Here is a 17,558-nt window from a genome sequence, read left to right on the forward strand (position 1 = left end):
AAGTGGTTAACCAAATACCACTAATTCAGAGGGTGTGTTAACCACAGATTTGTAGTTAAAATACATTTTCTACTTAGATTAAGTGAAGTCTTGATAAGCACTTCAGGTTTCTGTTAGAGCCAGGCACCTTCAAACAAGTAGAAAGATGGCTCTGAGATCACACTGGCAGGTAAATTGTATCTTGGACATTCTCATGCCCTTTCTGGCGCCCACTTTCTTTCATTTTTATACCTCTAAGTCTTCCCCCAATATCACTCAGACTTTTTTATTCTTTATTTCCCAAGACATGTGAAGGCCGATTTCCATGCTCTATAATTTTCTACTTTTCCTAATAAAATATTGTCCCTATTCATCACTGCATTGCTTATAATAAGGGGAAAAAACTGTTAATAAAAATCTGACAATACAATAAAGAATAAAGAACAGAAGACTAAAGAAATTAGTTTAGCCATGTAATAAAATATTATGAGGCTATTTAAGAAATGGCTGGACTACAGAAAACAGTATGGAGGATCCTCAAAAAATTAAAAATAGAACTATCATATGATCCAGCAATTCCAGTTCTAGGAATATATCCAAAGGTAATGACAACACTAACCCCAAAAGGTACCTGCACACTATCTTCATAGTAGTGTTATTTACAATAGCCAGGTCATGGAAACCACCTGTGTCTGTTGATAGATGAGTGGATAAAAACAATATGGCATGTGTATATAAAATGGAATGTTATTCCATTATTTATTTAATTCCATAAAAATAATGAAATCTTACCATTTGCAAGAACACAGATGGATCCTGAAGGCATTACGCTAAAGTGAAATCAGATAGAGAAAGACAAAATAATGTATGATCTCACTTATGTATAGAAAAAAAGTTAAAAATTCATGGAAAAATAGATCAGACTTGTGGTTATTAATGGTGAGGACTGGGGATAGGGGCATTGGAGGAAAGTATAAATAATGCAAACTTCCAGTTATAAGATAATTAAGTTCTAGGGATATAATGTACAATGTGATGACTAGAGCTAACATTGGTGTACAATACATAGTTAAGTTCTTAAAAGAGTAAATCTTGAGTTCTTGTCACAAGAGTTCTTGTCTCTTCTTCCTTTTCTTTATATACATATCTATATTTTATGTTTATCTATATATCTATATTAGAAGATGTATGTTAGTGGGACCTATTTTAATAATCATTTCACAATATATATAAATCAAACCGTCATCTTGTACACCTTAAACTTACACAGTCAATTATGTCAATTACTTCTTAATACAACTGGAAAAATGGCTGGGCATAATTAACACATAAAAGTCAACGTATTAAGTGAAAAACACATCTGACCTGCATTCTGGTTCATAAAATAAAAACATACTTATAGCAACAGTAGAATAGGATATTTAAGATTGGGTTTACCTGAAACCAACATATGGCCACAAGCACCATGTAAAACAGTCTGGGACAGGGAGTTCCATATTATTGCAAAATATACAACCAATTCAGCAATATGCTGCAGTAACTGGCTACCAAATGGCTATGTACGAGTCACTTTTCATTTCTTTGTCCTTTGAGTGATTTATAGGCAATGTCATATCCCAACACAAAGTTTGGATTTTCCATTAGGAAATTTAAAAACAAAATCACACTGGTATTTTTCTTTCACTAGCAAAGTTTAGTAGCTCCTCTAACAAAGGCATAATGTGAAACCCTTGATCAGTGTTCATTATCGTTATATGGGCTATACTCTTGGTTGATTAATGTGACTTCATTATATGTCATTAAAATAAAAACCTTCTGAACTGTTTTATAATTTCTGATTGACATTTAAACAGAAAACTAAAGATTTAGTTATGCTTCATTTAAAAAGAAAAACTAACATGAAACTGTTCTTCATGAAAATGACTATAGTTAAATTAATTTGACAATAAGGTAACTAAGAGAGCCAAAGTATATCAAATAGAGTTCAAGCTATTCAAAATATTTCTTATGAAACACAACTTTTTGAAATATTGATTTTTTTTAGGTAATTAATTTATTTTTTATTGGAGGCAAATTATTTCACAATATTATATTGGTTGGTTTTGCCATACATTGATATGAATTTGCCCCGGGTTTACATAAGTTCCCCCTCCTGAACCGCCCTCCCACCTCCCTCCTCCCTTTATCCTCCCTCTGGGTCATCCCCGCATGCCAGCCCCGAGCATCCTATAACATGCATTGACCCTGAACTAGTGATTCGTTTCACATATGACAACATACGTGTTTCAATGACATTCTCCCAAATCATCCCACCCTCACCCTCTCCCATAGAGTCCCAAAGACTGTTCTATACATCTGTGTCTCTTTTGCTGTCTCGTATACAGGGTTATCATTTGTATCTTTCTAAATTCCATATATATGTGTTAGTATACTGTATTGGTGTTTTTCTTTCTGGCTTACTTCACTCTGTATAATAGGCTCCAGTTTCATCCACCTCATTAGAACTGATTCAAATGTATTCTTTTTAATGGCTGAATAATACTCCATTGTGTATATGTCCCAAAGCTTTCTTATCCATTCGTCTGCAGATGGACATCTAGGTTGCTTCCATGTCCTGGCTATTATAAACAGTGCTGCAATGAACATTGGAGTACATGTGTCTCTTTCAATTCTGGTTTCCTCGGTGTGTATGCCCAGGAGTGCGATTGCTGGATCATATGGCAGTTCTATTTCCAGTTTTTTGAGGAATCTCCACACTGTTCTCCATAGTGGCTGTACTAGTTTGCATTCCCACCAACAGTGTAAGAGGGTTCCTTTCTCTCCACATCCTCTCCAGCATTTATTGCATGTAGACTTTTGGATAGCAGCCATTCTGACTGGTGTGAAATGGTATCTCATTGTGGTTTTGATTTGCATCTCTCTGATTATGAGGGATGTTGAGCATTTTTTCATGTGTTTGTTAGCCATCTTTATGTCTTCTTTGGAGAAATGTCTGTTTAGTTCTTTGGCCCATTTTTTGATTGGGTCATTTATTTTTCTGGAATTGAGCTGCAGGAGCTGCTTGTATAATTTGGAGATTAATCCTTTATCCGTTGCTTCATTTGCTATTATTTTCTCCCATTCTGAAGGCTGTCTTTTCACCTTACTTATAGTTTCCTTTGCTGTGCAGAAGCTTTTGATTTTAATTAGGTCCCATTTGTTTATTTTTGCTTTTATTTCCAATATTCTGGGAGGTGGGTCATGGAGGATCCTGCTGTGATTTATGTCGGAGAGTGTTTTGCCTACGTTCTCCTCTAGGAGTTTTATAGTTTCTGGTCTTACATTTAGCTCTCTAATCCATTTTGAGTTTATTTTGGTGTATGGTGTTAGGAAGTGTTCTAGTTTCATTCTTTTACAGGTGGCTGACCAGTTTTCCCAGCACCACTTGTTAAAGAGACTGTCTTTTCTCCATTTTATATTCTTGCCTCCTTTGTCAAAGATGAGGTGTCCATAGATGCGTGGATTTATCTCTGGGCTTTCTATTTTGTTCCATTGATCTATATTTCTGTCTTTATGCCAGTACCATACTGTCTTGATGACTGTGGCTTTGTAGTAGAGCCTGAAGTCCGGCAGGTTAATTCCCCCAGTTCCATTTTTCTTCCTCAAGATTGCTTTGGCTATTCGAGGTTTTTTGTATTTCCATACAAATTGTGAGATTATTTGTTCTAGTTCTGTGAAAAATATTGTCGGCAGCTTGATAGGGATTGCATTGAATGTATAAATTACTTTGGGTAGTATACTCATTTTTACAATATTTATTCTTCCAATCCATGAGCATGGTATATTTCTCCATCTATTACTGTCCTCTTTGATTGCTTTCAGTAGTGTTTTATAGTTTTCTATGTACAAGTCTTTTGTTTCCTTAGGTAGATATATTCCTAAGTATTTAATTCTTTTCGTTGCAACAGTGAATGGAATAGTTTCCTTAATTTCTCTTTCTATTTTCTCATTATTAGTGTATAGGAATGCAAGGGATTTCTGTGTGTTGATTTTATATCCTGCAACGTTACTGTAATCATTGATTAGCTCTAGTAGTTTTCTGGTAGAGTCTCTAGGGTTTTCTGTGTAGAGGATCATGTCATCAGCGAACAGTGAAAGTTTTACTTCTTCTTTTCCAATTTGTGTTCCTTTTATGTCTTTTTCTGCTCTGATTGCTGTAGCCAAAACTTCCAGAACTATGTTGAATAGTAGTGGTGTAGCATTCATGTCTCCATGAAGATGCTGTCAAAGTTAGTTTTCCTCTAACTAACTTGTGTAGCACTTTGTAAATATATTTCATCAGTCTTTAACATCCCTGAAAATTGAGGAAAACATGTTTCTTCATTCAATATACAGAACATCTAGCACAAGAGATAGAGTCAATTATTTTATAAGATTGAATTACTCATTTGGAAAATGGAAATAGAACGCAGTTCACAATCTTTCCTCCTTGACATAAAGTTATAGTTTAGGATTGTTATATAAACACAGAAGGAAAAGTGATCCCATAAGTCACTATGTTATAACTAAAACTATTAACAAAGGATTAAATACATTTTTTTAAAAAATATAATTTTGTTTATTATATAAACAAATAAACTGGGCTGGGCTGGATCTTCGTTGCTGCACAGGCTTTTCTCTGGTTGCAGCAAATGGGAGCTACTCTCTAGTCGTGGTGCAGGGGCTTCTCATTGTGATGGCTTCTCTTGTTGCAGACATGGGCTCTGGGGCACAAAGCCTTCAGTAGTTTTGGCTCCTGGGCTCTAGAGCATAGGATCAATAGTTGTGGCACACAGGCTTATTTGCTCTGTGGCATGTGAGATCTTCCTAGATCAGAGGTTGAACCCATGTCTCCTACACGAGCAGGCTGATTCTTTAGCACTGAGACACCATGGAAGACCCAGGATTTTTGTTAGTATAAAAATCCTGATGATGATGCTGCTGCTGCTAAGTCGCTTCAGTCGTGTCCGACTCTGTGCGACCCCATAGACGGCAGCCCATGAGGCTCCGCCATCCCTGGGATTCTCCAGCCAAGAACACTGGAGTGGGTTGCCATAATCCTGATGATGCAGTCATCTATAAATATGCATACACACATGCACACACAGTCAACTAAATTTACACACACAATATTTTATATTAGTACCATTTTACTGCTGGAGAAAACAGAAGGTTTAAATACTTGTCTGGAATACATAGCAAGTCTAAGTTGAAGGACAGATTTAGACCAAGTCTTAAAATGCCTGTTTTCCTCAATGCTATCAAAGTGTGCAGAAGAAACAATTTGTAACACATGGAAGGTGGTTGCTATCTGGAAGATATGGGACAAATAGTAGGATTCTTTACTGGTTGCTGCTGCCGTTAAGTCACTTCAGTCGTGTCTGACTCTGTGTGACCCCATAGACGGAAGCCCATCAGGCTCCCCCGTCCCTGGGATTCTCCAGGCAAGAACACTGGAGTGGGTTGCCATTTCCTTCTCCACTTTACTGGTTAGAAGGTATTTATTTTCTGGTGGAGCTTAACAAAATAAAGTAGAAACCCCCTCCTCCCAAATGGTGTAAGTTCAGGAGGGAATGCATTGTTCAGCATTTGTGTGTATTATATGCACATATATATGTGTGTGTGTATACATATATATTCATTCATTTATTTGATGACTTATCTAAGTGCCAAGCCACTTATGGTTCTTGATGATCAAGCCAAAGCCTATCATCATGCAGCTTATTTGGTGGAAAAAATGACTCAGGAACTTTAGTTAATTTTATGCAATATTACTGAAGATAAAGAGCCTCCTGATGAAGGTGAAAGAGGAGAGTGAACAAGTTGGCTTATAACGCAACATTCAAAAAACGATCAAGGCATCTGGTCCTATCACTTCATGGCAAATAGATGGGGAAAAAATAGAAACACTGACAAATTTTATTTTCTTGGGCTCCAATATCACTGTGGGTGGTGACTGCAGCCATGATATTAAAAGACACTTGCTCCTTTGAAGAAAAGCAATGACAAACCTAGACAGCATATTCAAAAGCAGAGACATTACTTTGCCTACAAAGTTCCATATAGTCAAAGCTATGGTTTTTCCACTAGACATGTAGGATGTGAGAGCTGGACAATAAAAAAGGTGGAGTGCGGGGAAGAACTGATGCTTTTGAACTGTGATGCTGGAGAAGATGCTTGAGAGTCCCTTGGACAGCAAGTAGATCCAACCAATCAATCCTAAAGGAAATCAACTCTGAATATTCACGGGAAGGACTGATGCTGAAGCTGAAGCTCCAGTACTTTGCCCACCTGATGTGAAGAGCTAACTCACTGGAAAAGAACTTGATGATGGAAAAGATTAAGGACAAGAAGAGAAGGGTACAATAGAGGATGAGACAGTAGTATGGCATCATTGACTCAATCAACGGACATGAGTTTCAGCAAACTCTGGAAGATTGTGAAGGACGAAGCCTGGTGTGCTGCAGGCCGGGGGGGGGTCACAAAGAGCAGGACAGGACTGAGCAACTGAAAACAACAACAACTGAATATGGTGACGCTCCCCAAAGTTAATATAATCTTGCTAGCTAAGTTATTTCAGTCATGTCTGACTCTTTGGGACCTTATCGATTATAGCCCACCAGGCTCCTTTGTCCATGGGATTCTCCAGGTGTGAATACTGGAGTGGGTTGCCATTTATTCCTCCAGGTGGTCTTCCCGACCCAGGGATTGAATCCATGTCTCCTGCAGATACTGCACTGCAGGCAGATTCTTTATCACTGAGCCGCCATTAATTGAAGGATATTATCTAGAATAATAGTATATTTAATTTAATTATAACCTCCACTATTGCGACCATTATCAAGATCTAGATGTTCCACTCTAAAAGAGATAAATTACACCACCCTAAGGAGCTGATCGGGGCTTCCCTGGTGGCTCAGAGGTTACAGCGTCTGCCTCCAATGCGGGAGACCCAGGTTCGATCCCTGGGTCGGGAAGATCTTCTGGAGAAGGAAATGGTAACCCACTCCAGTATTCTTGCCTGGAGAATCCCATGGACGGAGAAGCCTGGTAGGCTACAGTCCACGGGGTCGCAAAGAGTCGGACAAGACTGAGCTGCGGAACGGAACGGAACGGATGGAGCTGATCTGGACGGAACAGATGGAGCTGATCAGGAGAAGGAAATGGCAACCCACTCCAGTGTTCTTGCCTAGAATTCCAAGGACGGGGGAGCCTGGTGGGCTGCCGTCTATGGGGTCGCACAGAGTTGGACATGACTGAAGCGACTTAGCAGCAGCAGCAGCAGCAGCAGCAGCATGGAGCTGATCAGACTGCGTCATGTGAGTTAGTACTAAAAAGAACTCAAGAGCTATTTCAGGGAGCAAATGACTTAGGAGCGACACGATTGATGTGAAACACTGAAAGGACCCGACCTGTGAAAAGGAAATTGAATGCATTCTTTCTTGCTTTAAGAAATTAAACTATAATAAATGGGTGAAAGCTATAGAGAGATACAGTTCAGTTTAACATAAGAAATCCTATTTTAATCATCAGAGCTGCTAAAGATAGAGTGGGTTGCCCCAGGAGTTCGGAGAAGGCAATGGCACCCCACTCCAGTACTCTTGCCTGGAAAATCCCATGGACAGAGTAGCCTGATGGGCTGCAGTCCATGGGGTCGCTAAGAGTTGGACCGAGCAACTTCACTTTCACTTTTCGCTTTCATGCATTGGAGAAGGAAATGACAACCTACTCCAGTGTTCTTGCATGGAGAATCCCAGGGACGGGGGAGTCTGGTGGGCTGCCGTCTATGGGGTCACACAGAGTTGGACACGACTGAAGCTACTTAGCAGCATCAGCAGCCCTAGGAGTTAGCAGATGTATCCAAGCAGAGGCTGAAAAAACCAGTTAGCTAGTACGTTTTCAAAGATACTCAATTATCCACTGAAAGGCTGAGCTTGGTGACCTTATTATTTCTTCCAGACATGAAAGTATATTAATCTATGATGCAAGTTAGAGCAATGTTGGGACAACACTGAATTTCTTTATATTTTCAAAGTATCTGATTCCATCAATTAACTTTCTGGACAATCTTAATCTGCATTAACGTTCAGAGAAAGATCTTTAGTGTACTTGCTAAAATATATACTTTCTTCATGTTGTAGTATAGTTTGTGTTATCTTGTTGCTCACTCATTGCTCTATTAGATTTGTTTCCTCAGGCTGCTGCAACAAAGTACTACAAGCTGGGTGGCTTGGAACAAGAGAAGTTATCTCATAGTTCTGGAGGTCAGAAGTTCAAAACCAAGGTGTTGATAAGGTCACATTCCCCCTGAGAGGACAGAGAATGAATTGTTCCAGGCCTCTCTCTTAGCTTCTGGTGGTTTCTTGGACTGTGACTATATAGCTCCAGTCTTCATATGCTTTTATCCCTGTGGGTCTCAGTGTCCAAAGTTTCCTCTTTTTATAAGGACTCTGGTCACCCTGGATGATGGGCCTGCCTTTCTTCAGTATGATTTCATCTTAACTAACTACATCTGCAGTAACCCTATTTCCAAATGTGGTCACATTCTGAGGCTATGGGGTTAGGACTTCAACATATGAATTTGCAGGGGAGAAGAAGGGACACAGTTCACCTCAGAACACTCACACAACTCCATCTTTTCCAATTTTATTTTCTAACGCTATGACTGGAAAGTTATACAGGAGTTATTAATAGCTCTCTAGGGATTCATGGGAGACTGGCACCCTACTCCAGTACTCTTGCCTGGAAAATCCCATGGATGGAGGAGCCAGGAAGGCTGCAGTCCATGGGGTCGCACAGAGTCGGACACGACTGAAGCGACTCAGCAGCACCAGCAGCAGCAGGGATTCATGGGACAGCTGGATTTATTATTATTACAGGTTCCCTTGTTCATGATGGCATGACTACTGCAAAAGGAGGGGAAAAACTGGATTCTCTTTCTTGGTCAGCCACTCACTAGAAATGCCACAGGTTCTCTGAATATAGTTTTCTCAATGTGTAGATATACTAAGCTTGCCATAAAATACATGACATGGTTGTTATCAGTCAAATACAGTGGGAAAGTATTTTTGGGGAAAGTCTTAGAGGATGGAAAGGGCTTATCTAATTCTTTGCCAGGATTATTTTAGAGTATCTGTAGGAAGAATGTGACTCTACAGAGCTAAAGATTAGCCCCATCAACATCAGTCTGCTTCATATATGGATAAAAATGTATGTATAACCAATATAGACATGAAAGTAGTGGATGAATTTCCATACTTATATGAATGATACAGTTTTACTTTATTTTTCAATTTATATAAATTAAAAATTAACCTATGGTGTCAACAATAGAACAGTGGTTTCCTGGTGTCAGGGTTAGAGGAAGGGATGGACATTTTAAAGGGAATGTTTAGGTTTGTGGAATTGTTCTAGGTATTGACTGGTTATTTTATCAGTGTATACGATGGCTGGAATTCATTCATTTTAGATGTAGCTTATCATATATAAGTCATTCCTCAATAAAGCTGATAAAAAAAATAACAGCACATTTGAAGTCGACGTTCCACCTCTGCTAAACTGTGGTTGGTGGGCTGGTATCTTTTGTCATTATTCTTTGTGTTTAAAGAGATTTGCAAACTTTTACAGTGGTGTCCATTAGTAAATCAAATTTGGGCTGGCTAGCATAATATTCTGCTATGTGGTATCAAAATTGAATATTTAATGAAAAGCCTAGCTAGCCACAGAAAAGTCAGTCATTCTTGTTGTCATAGCTGATATACCCAGGCTCTACCATTTTTTATTTATATACCTACAAGGACAAACAACTACCAGAGGCAGAAATGACCACACAAAGCATAAGCTCTACTTGACCACATGCAGCAGTGGGGTGAGGTGGCGTAAAGAGCTTGGGCTTTGAAATCAGAACAGAAACAGAACAGAAACTAACAAGTACCTTCTATGGACCACTCTTTGTATTTCTGTTTCCTTGATTACAAGGAAATGTAATGTTTCTCTGATCATCTGTCTCACAGAAATATTTATAAACTGCCTACTGTACATTAACAATTGTTTTGATGCTGATGAGATGAAGCAAGCAAGTTTAGGAAACAAGAAGAAATTAAATGACTTGCCAATGTCACAAAATTCAGTTCAGTTCAGTTCATTTCAGTCGCTCCGTCGTGTCCGACTCTCCGCGACCCCGTGAATCACAGCACGCCAGGCCTCCCTGTCCATCACCAACTCCCGGAGTTCACTCAAACTCATGTCCACAGAGGCGTCGATGCCATCCAGCCATCTCATTCTCTGTCGTCCCCTTCTCCTCCCACCCCCAACCTTTCCCAGCATCAGAGTCTTTTCCAGTGAGTCAACTCGTTGCATGAGGTGGCCAAAGTATTGGAGTTTCAGCTTTAGCATCAGTCCTTCCAATGAACACCCAGGATTGATCTCCTTTAGAATGGACTGGTTGGATCTCCTTGCAGTACAAAGGACTCTCAAGAGTCTTCTCCAGCACCACAGTTCAAAAGCATCGATTCTTCGGCGATCAGCTTTCTTCACAGTCCAACTCTCACATCCATACATGACCACTGGAAAAACCATAGCCTTGACTAGATGGACCTTTGTTGGCAAAGTAATGTCTCTGCTTTTCAATATACTATCAAGGTTGGTCATAACTTTCCTTCCAAGGAGTAAGCGTCTTTTAATTTCCTGGCTGCAATCAGCATCTGCAGTGATTTTGGAGCCCCCCAAAATAAAGTCTGACACTGTTCTACTGTTTTTCCATCTATTTCCCATGAAGTGATGGAACCAGATGCCATGATCTTTGTTTTCTAAATGTTGAGCTTCAAGCCAACCTTTTCACTCTCCTCTTTCACTTCCATCAAGAGGCTTTTGAGTTCCTCTTCACTTTCTGCCATAAGGGTAGTGTCATCTGCATATCTGAGGTTATTGATATTTCTCCCAGCAATCTTGATTCCAGCTTGTGCTTCTTCCAGCCCAGCGTTCCTCATGATGTACTCTGCATATAAGTTAAATAAGCAAGGTGACAATATACAGCCTTGACGTACTCCTTTTCCTATTTGGAACCAGTCTGTTGTTCCATGTACAGTTCTGACTGTTGCTTCCTGACCTGCATACAGGTTTCTCAAGAGGCAGGTCAGGTGGTCTGGGATTCCCATCTCTTTCAGAATGTTCCACAGTTTATTGTGATCCACACAGTCAAAGGCTTTGGCATAGTCAATGAAGCAGAAATAGATGTTTTTCTGGAAATCTCTTGCTTTCTCCATGATCCAGCGGATGTTGGCAATTTGATTTCTGGTGCCTCTGCCTTTTCTAAAACCTGCTTGAACATCTGGGAGTTCACGGTTCACATATTGCTGAAGCCTGGCTTGGAGAATTTTGAGCATGACTTTACTAGCTTGTGAGATGAGTGCAATTGTGCGGTAGTTTGAGCATTCTTTGGTATTAATTAGTATATGTGAATGAGGAGATAACGGATAGGGTTGAGTTTGACATTAGTTTGTCTGATTAAATTCATCATTTTTCTTTTACACCTTACTGTATGTGTGTGTGTTCTTTGTTGCATAAAAGTCCTGATATGCTTTTTACAAACTAGTGGCAAGGAGGCAGTCTTATCCTATTCATTTCTACCCAGCATGCCTAGAAACACTAACTTCTATATTTTCCACCAGCAGGCTTGAAAGTTCATTGGCAGTGATGACTTCTTCCCAGTCTGAGGTTGTGATATCACTGCTCCCACCACTGGACCAATCTAGCCTTTGTAAACTACTAAAAAAATCTATTCATCCTAAAGGAAGGCATCACCTGATGAATGTACAAGTTCAGTTTCAGATGAACTAGAACACAGCCTAGTCCGATTCTCAAAATAAATACAGTGATGATCGATCTACTCTACTCCATCTTGATGGCTCAGACAGTAAAGAGTCAGCCTGAAATTCAGAAGACCTGGGTTCAATCCTTGGGTTGGGAAGATCCCCTGGAGAAGGGAATGGCTACCCACTCTAGTATTCTTGCCTAGAAAATGCCAAGGACAGAGGAGGCTGGCAAGCTATAGACCATGAGGTCCCACAGAGTCAGACATAACTGAGCAACTCACAGTTTCACTTTTCACTTTAATCTCATCAATGGGAAACAAAGGTGCGTCTAGTCAAGGCTATGATTTTTCCAGTGGTCATGTATGGATGTGAGAGTTGGACTGTGAAGAAAGCTGATCGCCGAAGAATTGATGCTTTTGAACTGTGGTGCTGGAGAAGACTCTTGAGAGTCCCTTAGACTGCAAGGAGATCCAACCAGTCCATTCAAAAGGAGATCAGTCCTGGGTGTTCATTGGAAGGACTGATGCTAAAGCTGAAACTCCAATACTTTGGCCACCTCATGCGATGAGTTGACTCACTGGAAAAGACTCTGATGCTAGGAAAGGTTGGGGGTGGGAGGAGAAGGGGACGACAGAGAATGAGATGGCTGGATGGCATCACCGACTCGATGGACATGAGTTTGAGTGAACTCTGGGAGTTGGTGATGGACAGGGAGGCCTGGCATGGGATTCATGGGAAAGCAAAGAGTCGGACACGACTAAACGACTGAACTGAACTGAAGGGAAAAAAAGAAAGGCAGTGAGAGAAGGCTTTTTAGGAGCATACTTGTAACATCAAAAGCATTTCTAAAGACAAAAATCTTTGCTGAAAACACTGGTACCAGAGGAAAACATTTTGTTATTCATTAAACTATATGTTCTCTAAGGTTTCTTTTAAATTAGAAGTTTACACGATCTTATATCCTTTCAATGAAATTCTTGTTGGATCTTCTTTCTCTTGTGCAGATCTTTGATTTTAGTTCAGGTCCAAATTACCCCCTGCCTGAATTTCTGCAACAGCCTTCTAGCTTGTCTTCTAGCCAGATTTGTTCTCCTTTATAGAGTCTTCTGTGTATCCTCTCCAGACTAAACTACCTAAAGCAGAGTGCTTTTCCCACATTCATTTCTATTTTGTCACACCAATGTTATATTTTGTTATTGGAACATTCTCCCATGATGTTGCTCATTTTTCTCCCATGACTTGGAAATTAAAAACCATTCATAAGTAAGTCCCATGTTTCAGATAAGCACTCCAGGGCACACAATCATTTCCTTTTCAGAACAAGTAATGCAGCTGTTTTAAGTATTTCTCACTTTAGCATCCATTTATTCTCTAATTGGCTCATATTTTATGTCTGTCTTTCAAGCCACAATGACCAAAAAAATTTCTCTCTTTCTTCTCTCCAGCATTTTGCTCAAGACCACAGTTCTTCATAAATTCTTACTGTGTGTGTGTGTGCTCATTCACATCCAACTCTGTTCAACTCCATGCATGGTAGCCCACCAGGCTCCTCTGGCCATGGAATTCTCCAAGCAAGAATGCTGGAGTTGGTTGTCATGCCCTCCTCCAGGGGATCTTCCTGATCCAGGGATCAAACCTGTATCTTTTATGTCTCCTGCACTGGCATTTACCATTAATGTCACCTGAGAGGTGTTACCTGAAAAACAGACAACTGCATCTCTTCTCACAAAACTGGCCATAGTAAACCTATTAGTAAAATTGGATAGCAGGAGTATAACTGAAGAGTAAAAAAGGTAAAAACTGTGATATCTGCATGGCAACACACCCCATCCTATCAGTCAGTTCAGTTCAGTTGCTCAGTCATGTCCAATTCTTTGTGACCTCATGGACTGCAGCACACCACGGCTTTCCTGTCCATCATCAACTCCTGGAGTTTACTCAAACTCATGTCCATTAAGTCGGTGATGTCATCCAACCATCTCATCCTCTGTCATCCCCTTCTCCTTGCGCTTTCAATCTTTCACAGCATCAGGGTCTTTCCAGTGAGTCAGCTCTTCACATCAGGTGGCCAAAGTACTGGAGTTTCAGCTTCAGCATCCGTCCTTCCAATGAATATCCAGGAGTGATTTCCTTTAGGATGAACTGGTTGGATCTCCTTGCTGTCCAAGGGACTCTCAAGAGTCTTCTCCAGTAGCACAGTTCAAAAGCACCAATTCTTCAGCACTCAGCTTTCTTTATAGTCCAACTCTCACATCCACACATGACTATTGGAAAAACCATGGCTTTGACTAGATGGACCTTTGTTGGCAAAGTAATGTCTCTGCTTTTTAATATGCTGTCTAGGTTGGTCACAAGTTTACTTCCAAGGAGCAAGTGTCTTTTAGTTTCATGGCTGCAGTCACCATCTGCAGCAATTTTGGAGCTTCCCCAAAATAAAGTCTCTCACCGTTTCCATTGTTTCCCCACTTATTTACCATGAAGTGATGGGACCCGATGCCATGATCTTAGTTTTCTGAATGTTGAGTTTTAAGCCAGCTTTTCCACTCTCCTATTTCATTTTTAACAAGGGTTCTTTAGTTTTTCTTCGCTTTCTGCCATAAGGGTGGTGTCATCTGCATATCTGAGGTTATTGATATTTCTCCCAGCAATCTTGATTCCAGCTTGGGCTTTATCAGCCCAGCGTTTCTCATGATGTACTCTGCACATAAGTTAAATAAGCAGGTTGACAATATACATCCTTGAAATACTCCCTTCCCAATATGGAACCAGTCTGTTGTTCGATGTCCAGTTTTAACTGCTGCTTCTTGACCTGCATACAGATTTCTCAAGAGGCAGGTAAGGTGGTCTGGTATTCCCATCTCTTTCAGAATTTTCCACACTTTGTTGTGATCCGAACAGTCAAAGGCTTTGGCATAGTCAATAAAGCAGAAATATATGCCTTTCTGGAACTCTCTCGGCTTTTCAAAGATTCAGTGGATGTTGGTGATTTGATCTCTGGTTCCTCTGCCTTTTCTAAATCCAGCTTGAACATCTGGAATTTCATGGTTCACGTACTGTTGAAGCCTAGCTTAGAGAATTTTGAGCATTACTTTGCTAGTGCAAAGTAATGTGATAAGTGCAATTGTGCAGTAGTTTAAACATTCTTTGGCATTGCCTTTCTTTGGGATTGAAATGAAAACTGACCTTTTCCAGTGCTGTGGCCACTGCTGAGTTTTCCAAATTTGCTGGGATAGTGAGTGCTGCACTTTCATAGCATCATCTTTTAGGATTTGAAATAGCTCAACTTGAATTCATCACCTCCACTAGCTTTGTTTTTAATGATGCTTCCTAAGGCCCACTTGACTTCATGGTTATCTGGGCCATGAAGATTTTTTTGTATAGTTCTTCTTTGTATTCTTGCCACCTTTTCTCAAAATCTTCTGCTTCTGTTAGGTTCATACCATTTCTGTCCTTTATTGTACCCATCTTTGCATGATGTGTTTCCTTAGTTTCTCTAATTTTCTTGAAGAGGTCTCTAATCTTTTCCGTTCTATTGTTTTGCTCTATTTCTTTGCATTGGTCATTGAGGACAGCTTTCTTATCTCTCCTTGCTATTCTTTGAAACTCTGCATTCCAATGGATAGCCTTCCCTTTCTCCTTTGCCTTTAGCTTCTCTCTTTTCACAGCTATTTGTAAGGCCTACTCAAGCAACCATTTGCCTTTTTACATTTCTTTTTCTTGGGGATGGTCTTCATTGTGGCCTCCTGTAGAATGTCATGAACCTCCATCCATAGTTCTTCAGGTACTCTGTCTATCAGATCTAATCCTTTGAATCTATTTGTCACTTCCACTGTATAACTGTATGGGATTTGATTTAGGTCATACCTGAATCGTCTAGTGGTTTTCCCTAGTTTCTTCAATTGAAGTCTGAAATTGGCAATAAGGAGTTCATGATCTGAACCACAGTCAGCTCCCAGCCTTGTTTTTGCTGACTGTATAGAGCTTCTCCATCTTTGGCTGCAAAGAATATAATCAATAGTGGCAGCAACTGCATGGTGCAGGAGTGACTTTGAGGAGATACCCCATATCCAAGGGCAAGGGAGAAACCCCAGCAAGACAGTAGGAGGGGCAAAATTGCATTTAGAATCAAGTCCCATATCCATGAGAGAAGCTCAGAGAGCTCAAACAAACCTTGTGTGCACCAGGACCCAGAAATCCCACAGAGACTGAGACAGAACTGTTTTTGAGTGTCTCTTCCAGAGGTACAGCTCAGCAGTAGACAGCTGCAGGGGCAAGGGCTCTGGATGCAGTAGACCTGGGAAAGGTATAAGCCCTCTTGGAGGAGGTTGCCATTAACCCCACCACAGAGCTGCCAGAACTTACACAGGACTGGGGAAACAGTCTCTTGGAGGGCACAAACAAAACCTTGTGCACACCAGGACCCAGGAGAAAGGTGCAGTGACCCCACAAAAGACTGACCCAGACTTGCCCGGGAGTGTCCAGGAGTCTCTGGCAGAGGTATGGGTCGGTGATGGCCTGCTGCAGGGTTGGGGGCACTGAGTGCAGAGTGTGTGCCTGGGACCTTTTGAAGGAGGTTGCCATTATCTTCATTACCTCCACCATAGTTTAGCATCAAGTCAAGTAACAAGGAGGGAACACAGCCCCGCCCATCAACAGAAAATTGGATTACAGATTTACTGAGCATGACCCTGCCCATCAGAACTAGACCCAGTTTTCCCCTCAGTCAATCTCTCCCATAAGGAAGCTTCTATAACCTCTTATCCTTCTCCATTAGAGGGCAGACAGAATGAAAACCACAATCACAGAAAACTAACCAATCTGATCACATGGACCACAGTCTTGTCTAACTTAAAACTATGAGCCATGCCATATAGGCCCATCCAGGACAGACAGGACAGTTCTGATGGAGAGTTCTGACAAAACATGGTCCACTGGAGAAGGGAATGGCAAACCATTCTATCAAGGATGACACAAAAAGTTAGAGGAAATGTTGTTTGACTCCTGCTTTCTAATAAACCCTAGATTCCCTATTTCAATGGACAAAGTAGCAGGGTCCAAGCCCCCATATCACTGAGGTTTGGGCAAAAGACTTCCCTGTCTAGTTTGTGGCTATTCAGTACTAATAAGCTGAGTGAGAGTAGATGGCAGGATCCCTTTGTCAGGAAGATTCCCTGGAGGAGGGCATGGCAACCCACTCCAGTACTCTTGCTTGGAGACCCCCATGGACAGAGGATACTGATGGACTACAGTCCACAGGATCACAAAGAAACAAGCACAACTGAAGTGATTTAGCACACATGCACAGTGTAACATTTATCTTAAGATCTAATAGAATTTTATTTGCAAAGAATCTTATGAAATGCCAGGTGGAAACAGAATAATTTCCTTCTCATTACATGGGCTTTTTTAAAAGAAAAAAAAGTCTCTAGCTAGCTAGCTATCATCCATCCATTCATCTATCAAAACGGTCTCAGCCCACTAAGCTACGATACGATCGAAACATTACCTGTGCACATCTTCCAAACAAGGAGAAAGAAAAAGAAGCAGAGAGACACTAGAACAAGTCAAGGTGACAAGTGGATCCAAGCCATAGTGAAAATATCTGTGTGATTCAGGAGGGACCAGTGCAAGAGTCCCCTCATCCTACGTAAACAGGATGAGAGTGCCCTGAGTTGGGAGTGCTAGCTTTGCTGCCTCAAGGGTGCCCCCTGCTGGCTGTTACTCAGAGGATTCCCACACAGCACTATT

General features: G+C 40.7%; 1 protein-coding gene across 2 annotated transcripts in view; it reads right to left on the reverse strand.

The window, feature by feature from the left end:
- The window catches only part of FAR2 (fatty acyl-CoA reductase 2), a 193,375-nt gene that overhangs the window by 116,024 nt on the left and 59,793 nt on the right, over nt 1-17,558 (reverse strand). The gene's annotated exons all lie outside the window — the stretch shown is intronic.

Source organism: Moschus berezovskii, chromosome 6 (genome assembly GCF_049115385.1).
Source record: "Moschus berezovskii isolate FMDL1 chromosome 6, NW_MosBer_1.0, whole genome shotgun sequence".
NCBI lineage: Eukaryota > Metazoa > Chordata > Mammalia > Artiodactyla > Moschidae > Moschus > Moschus berezovskii.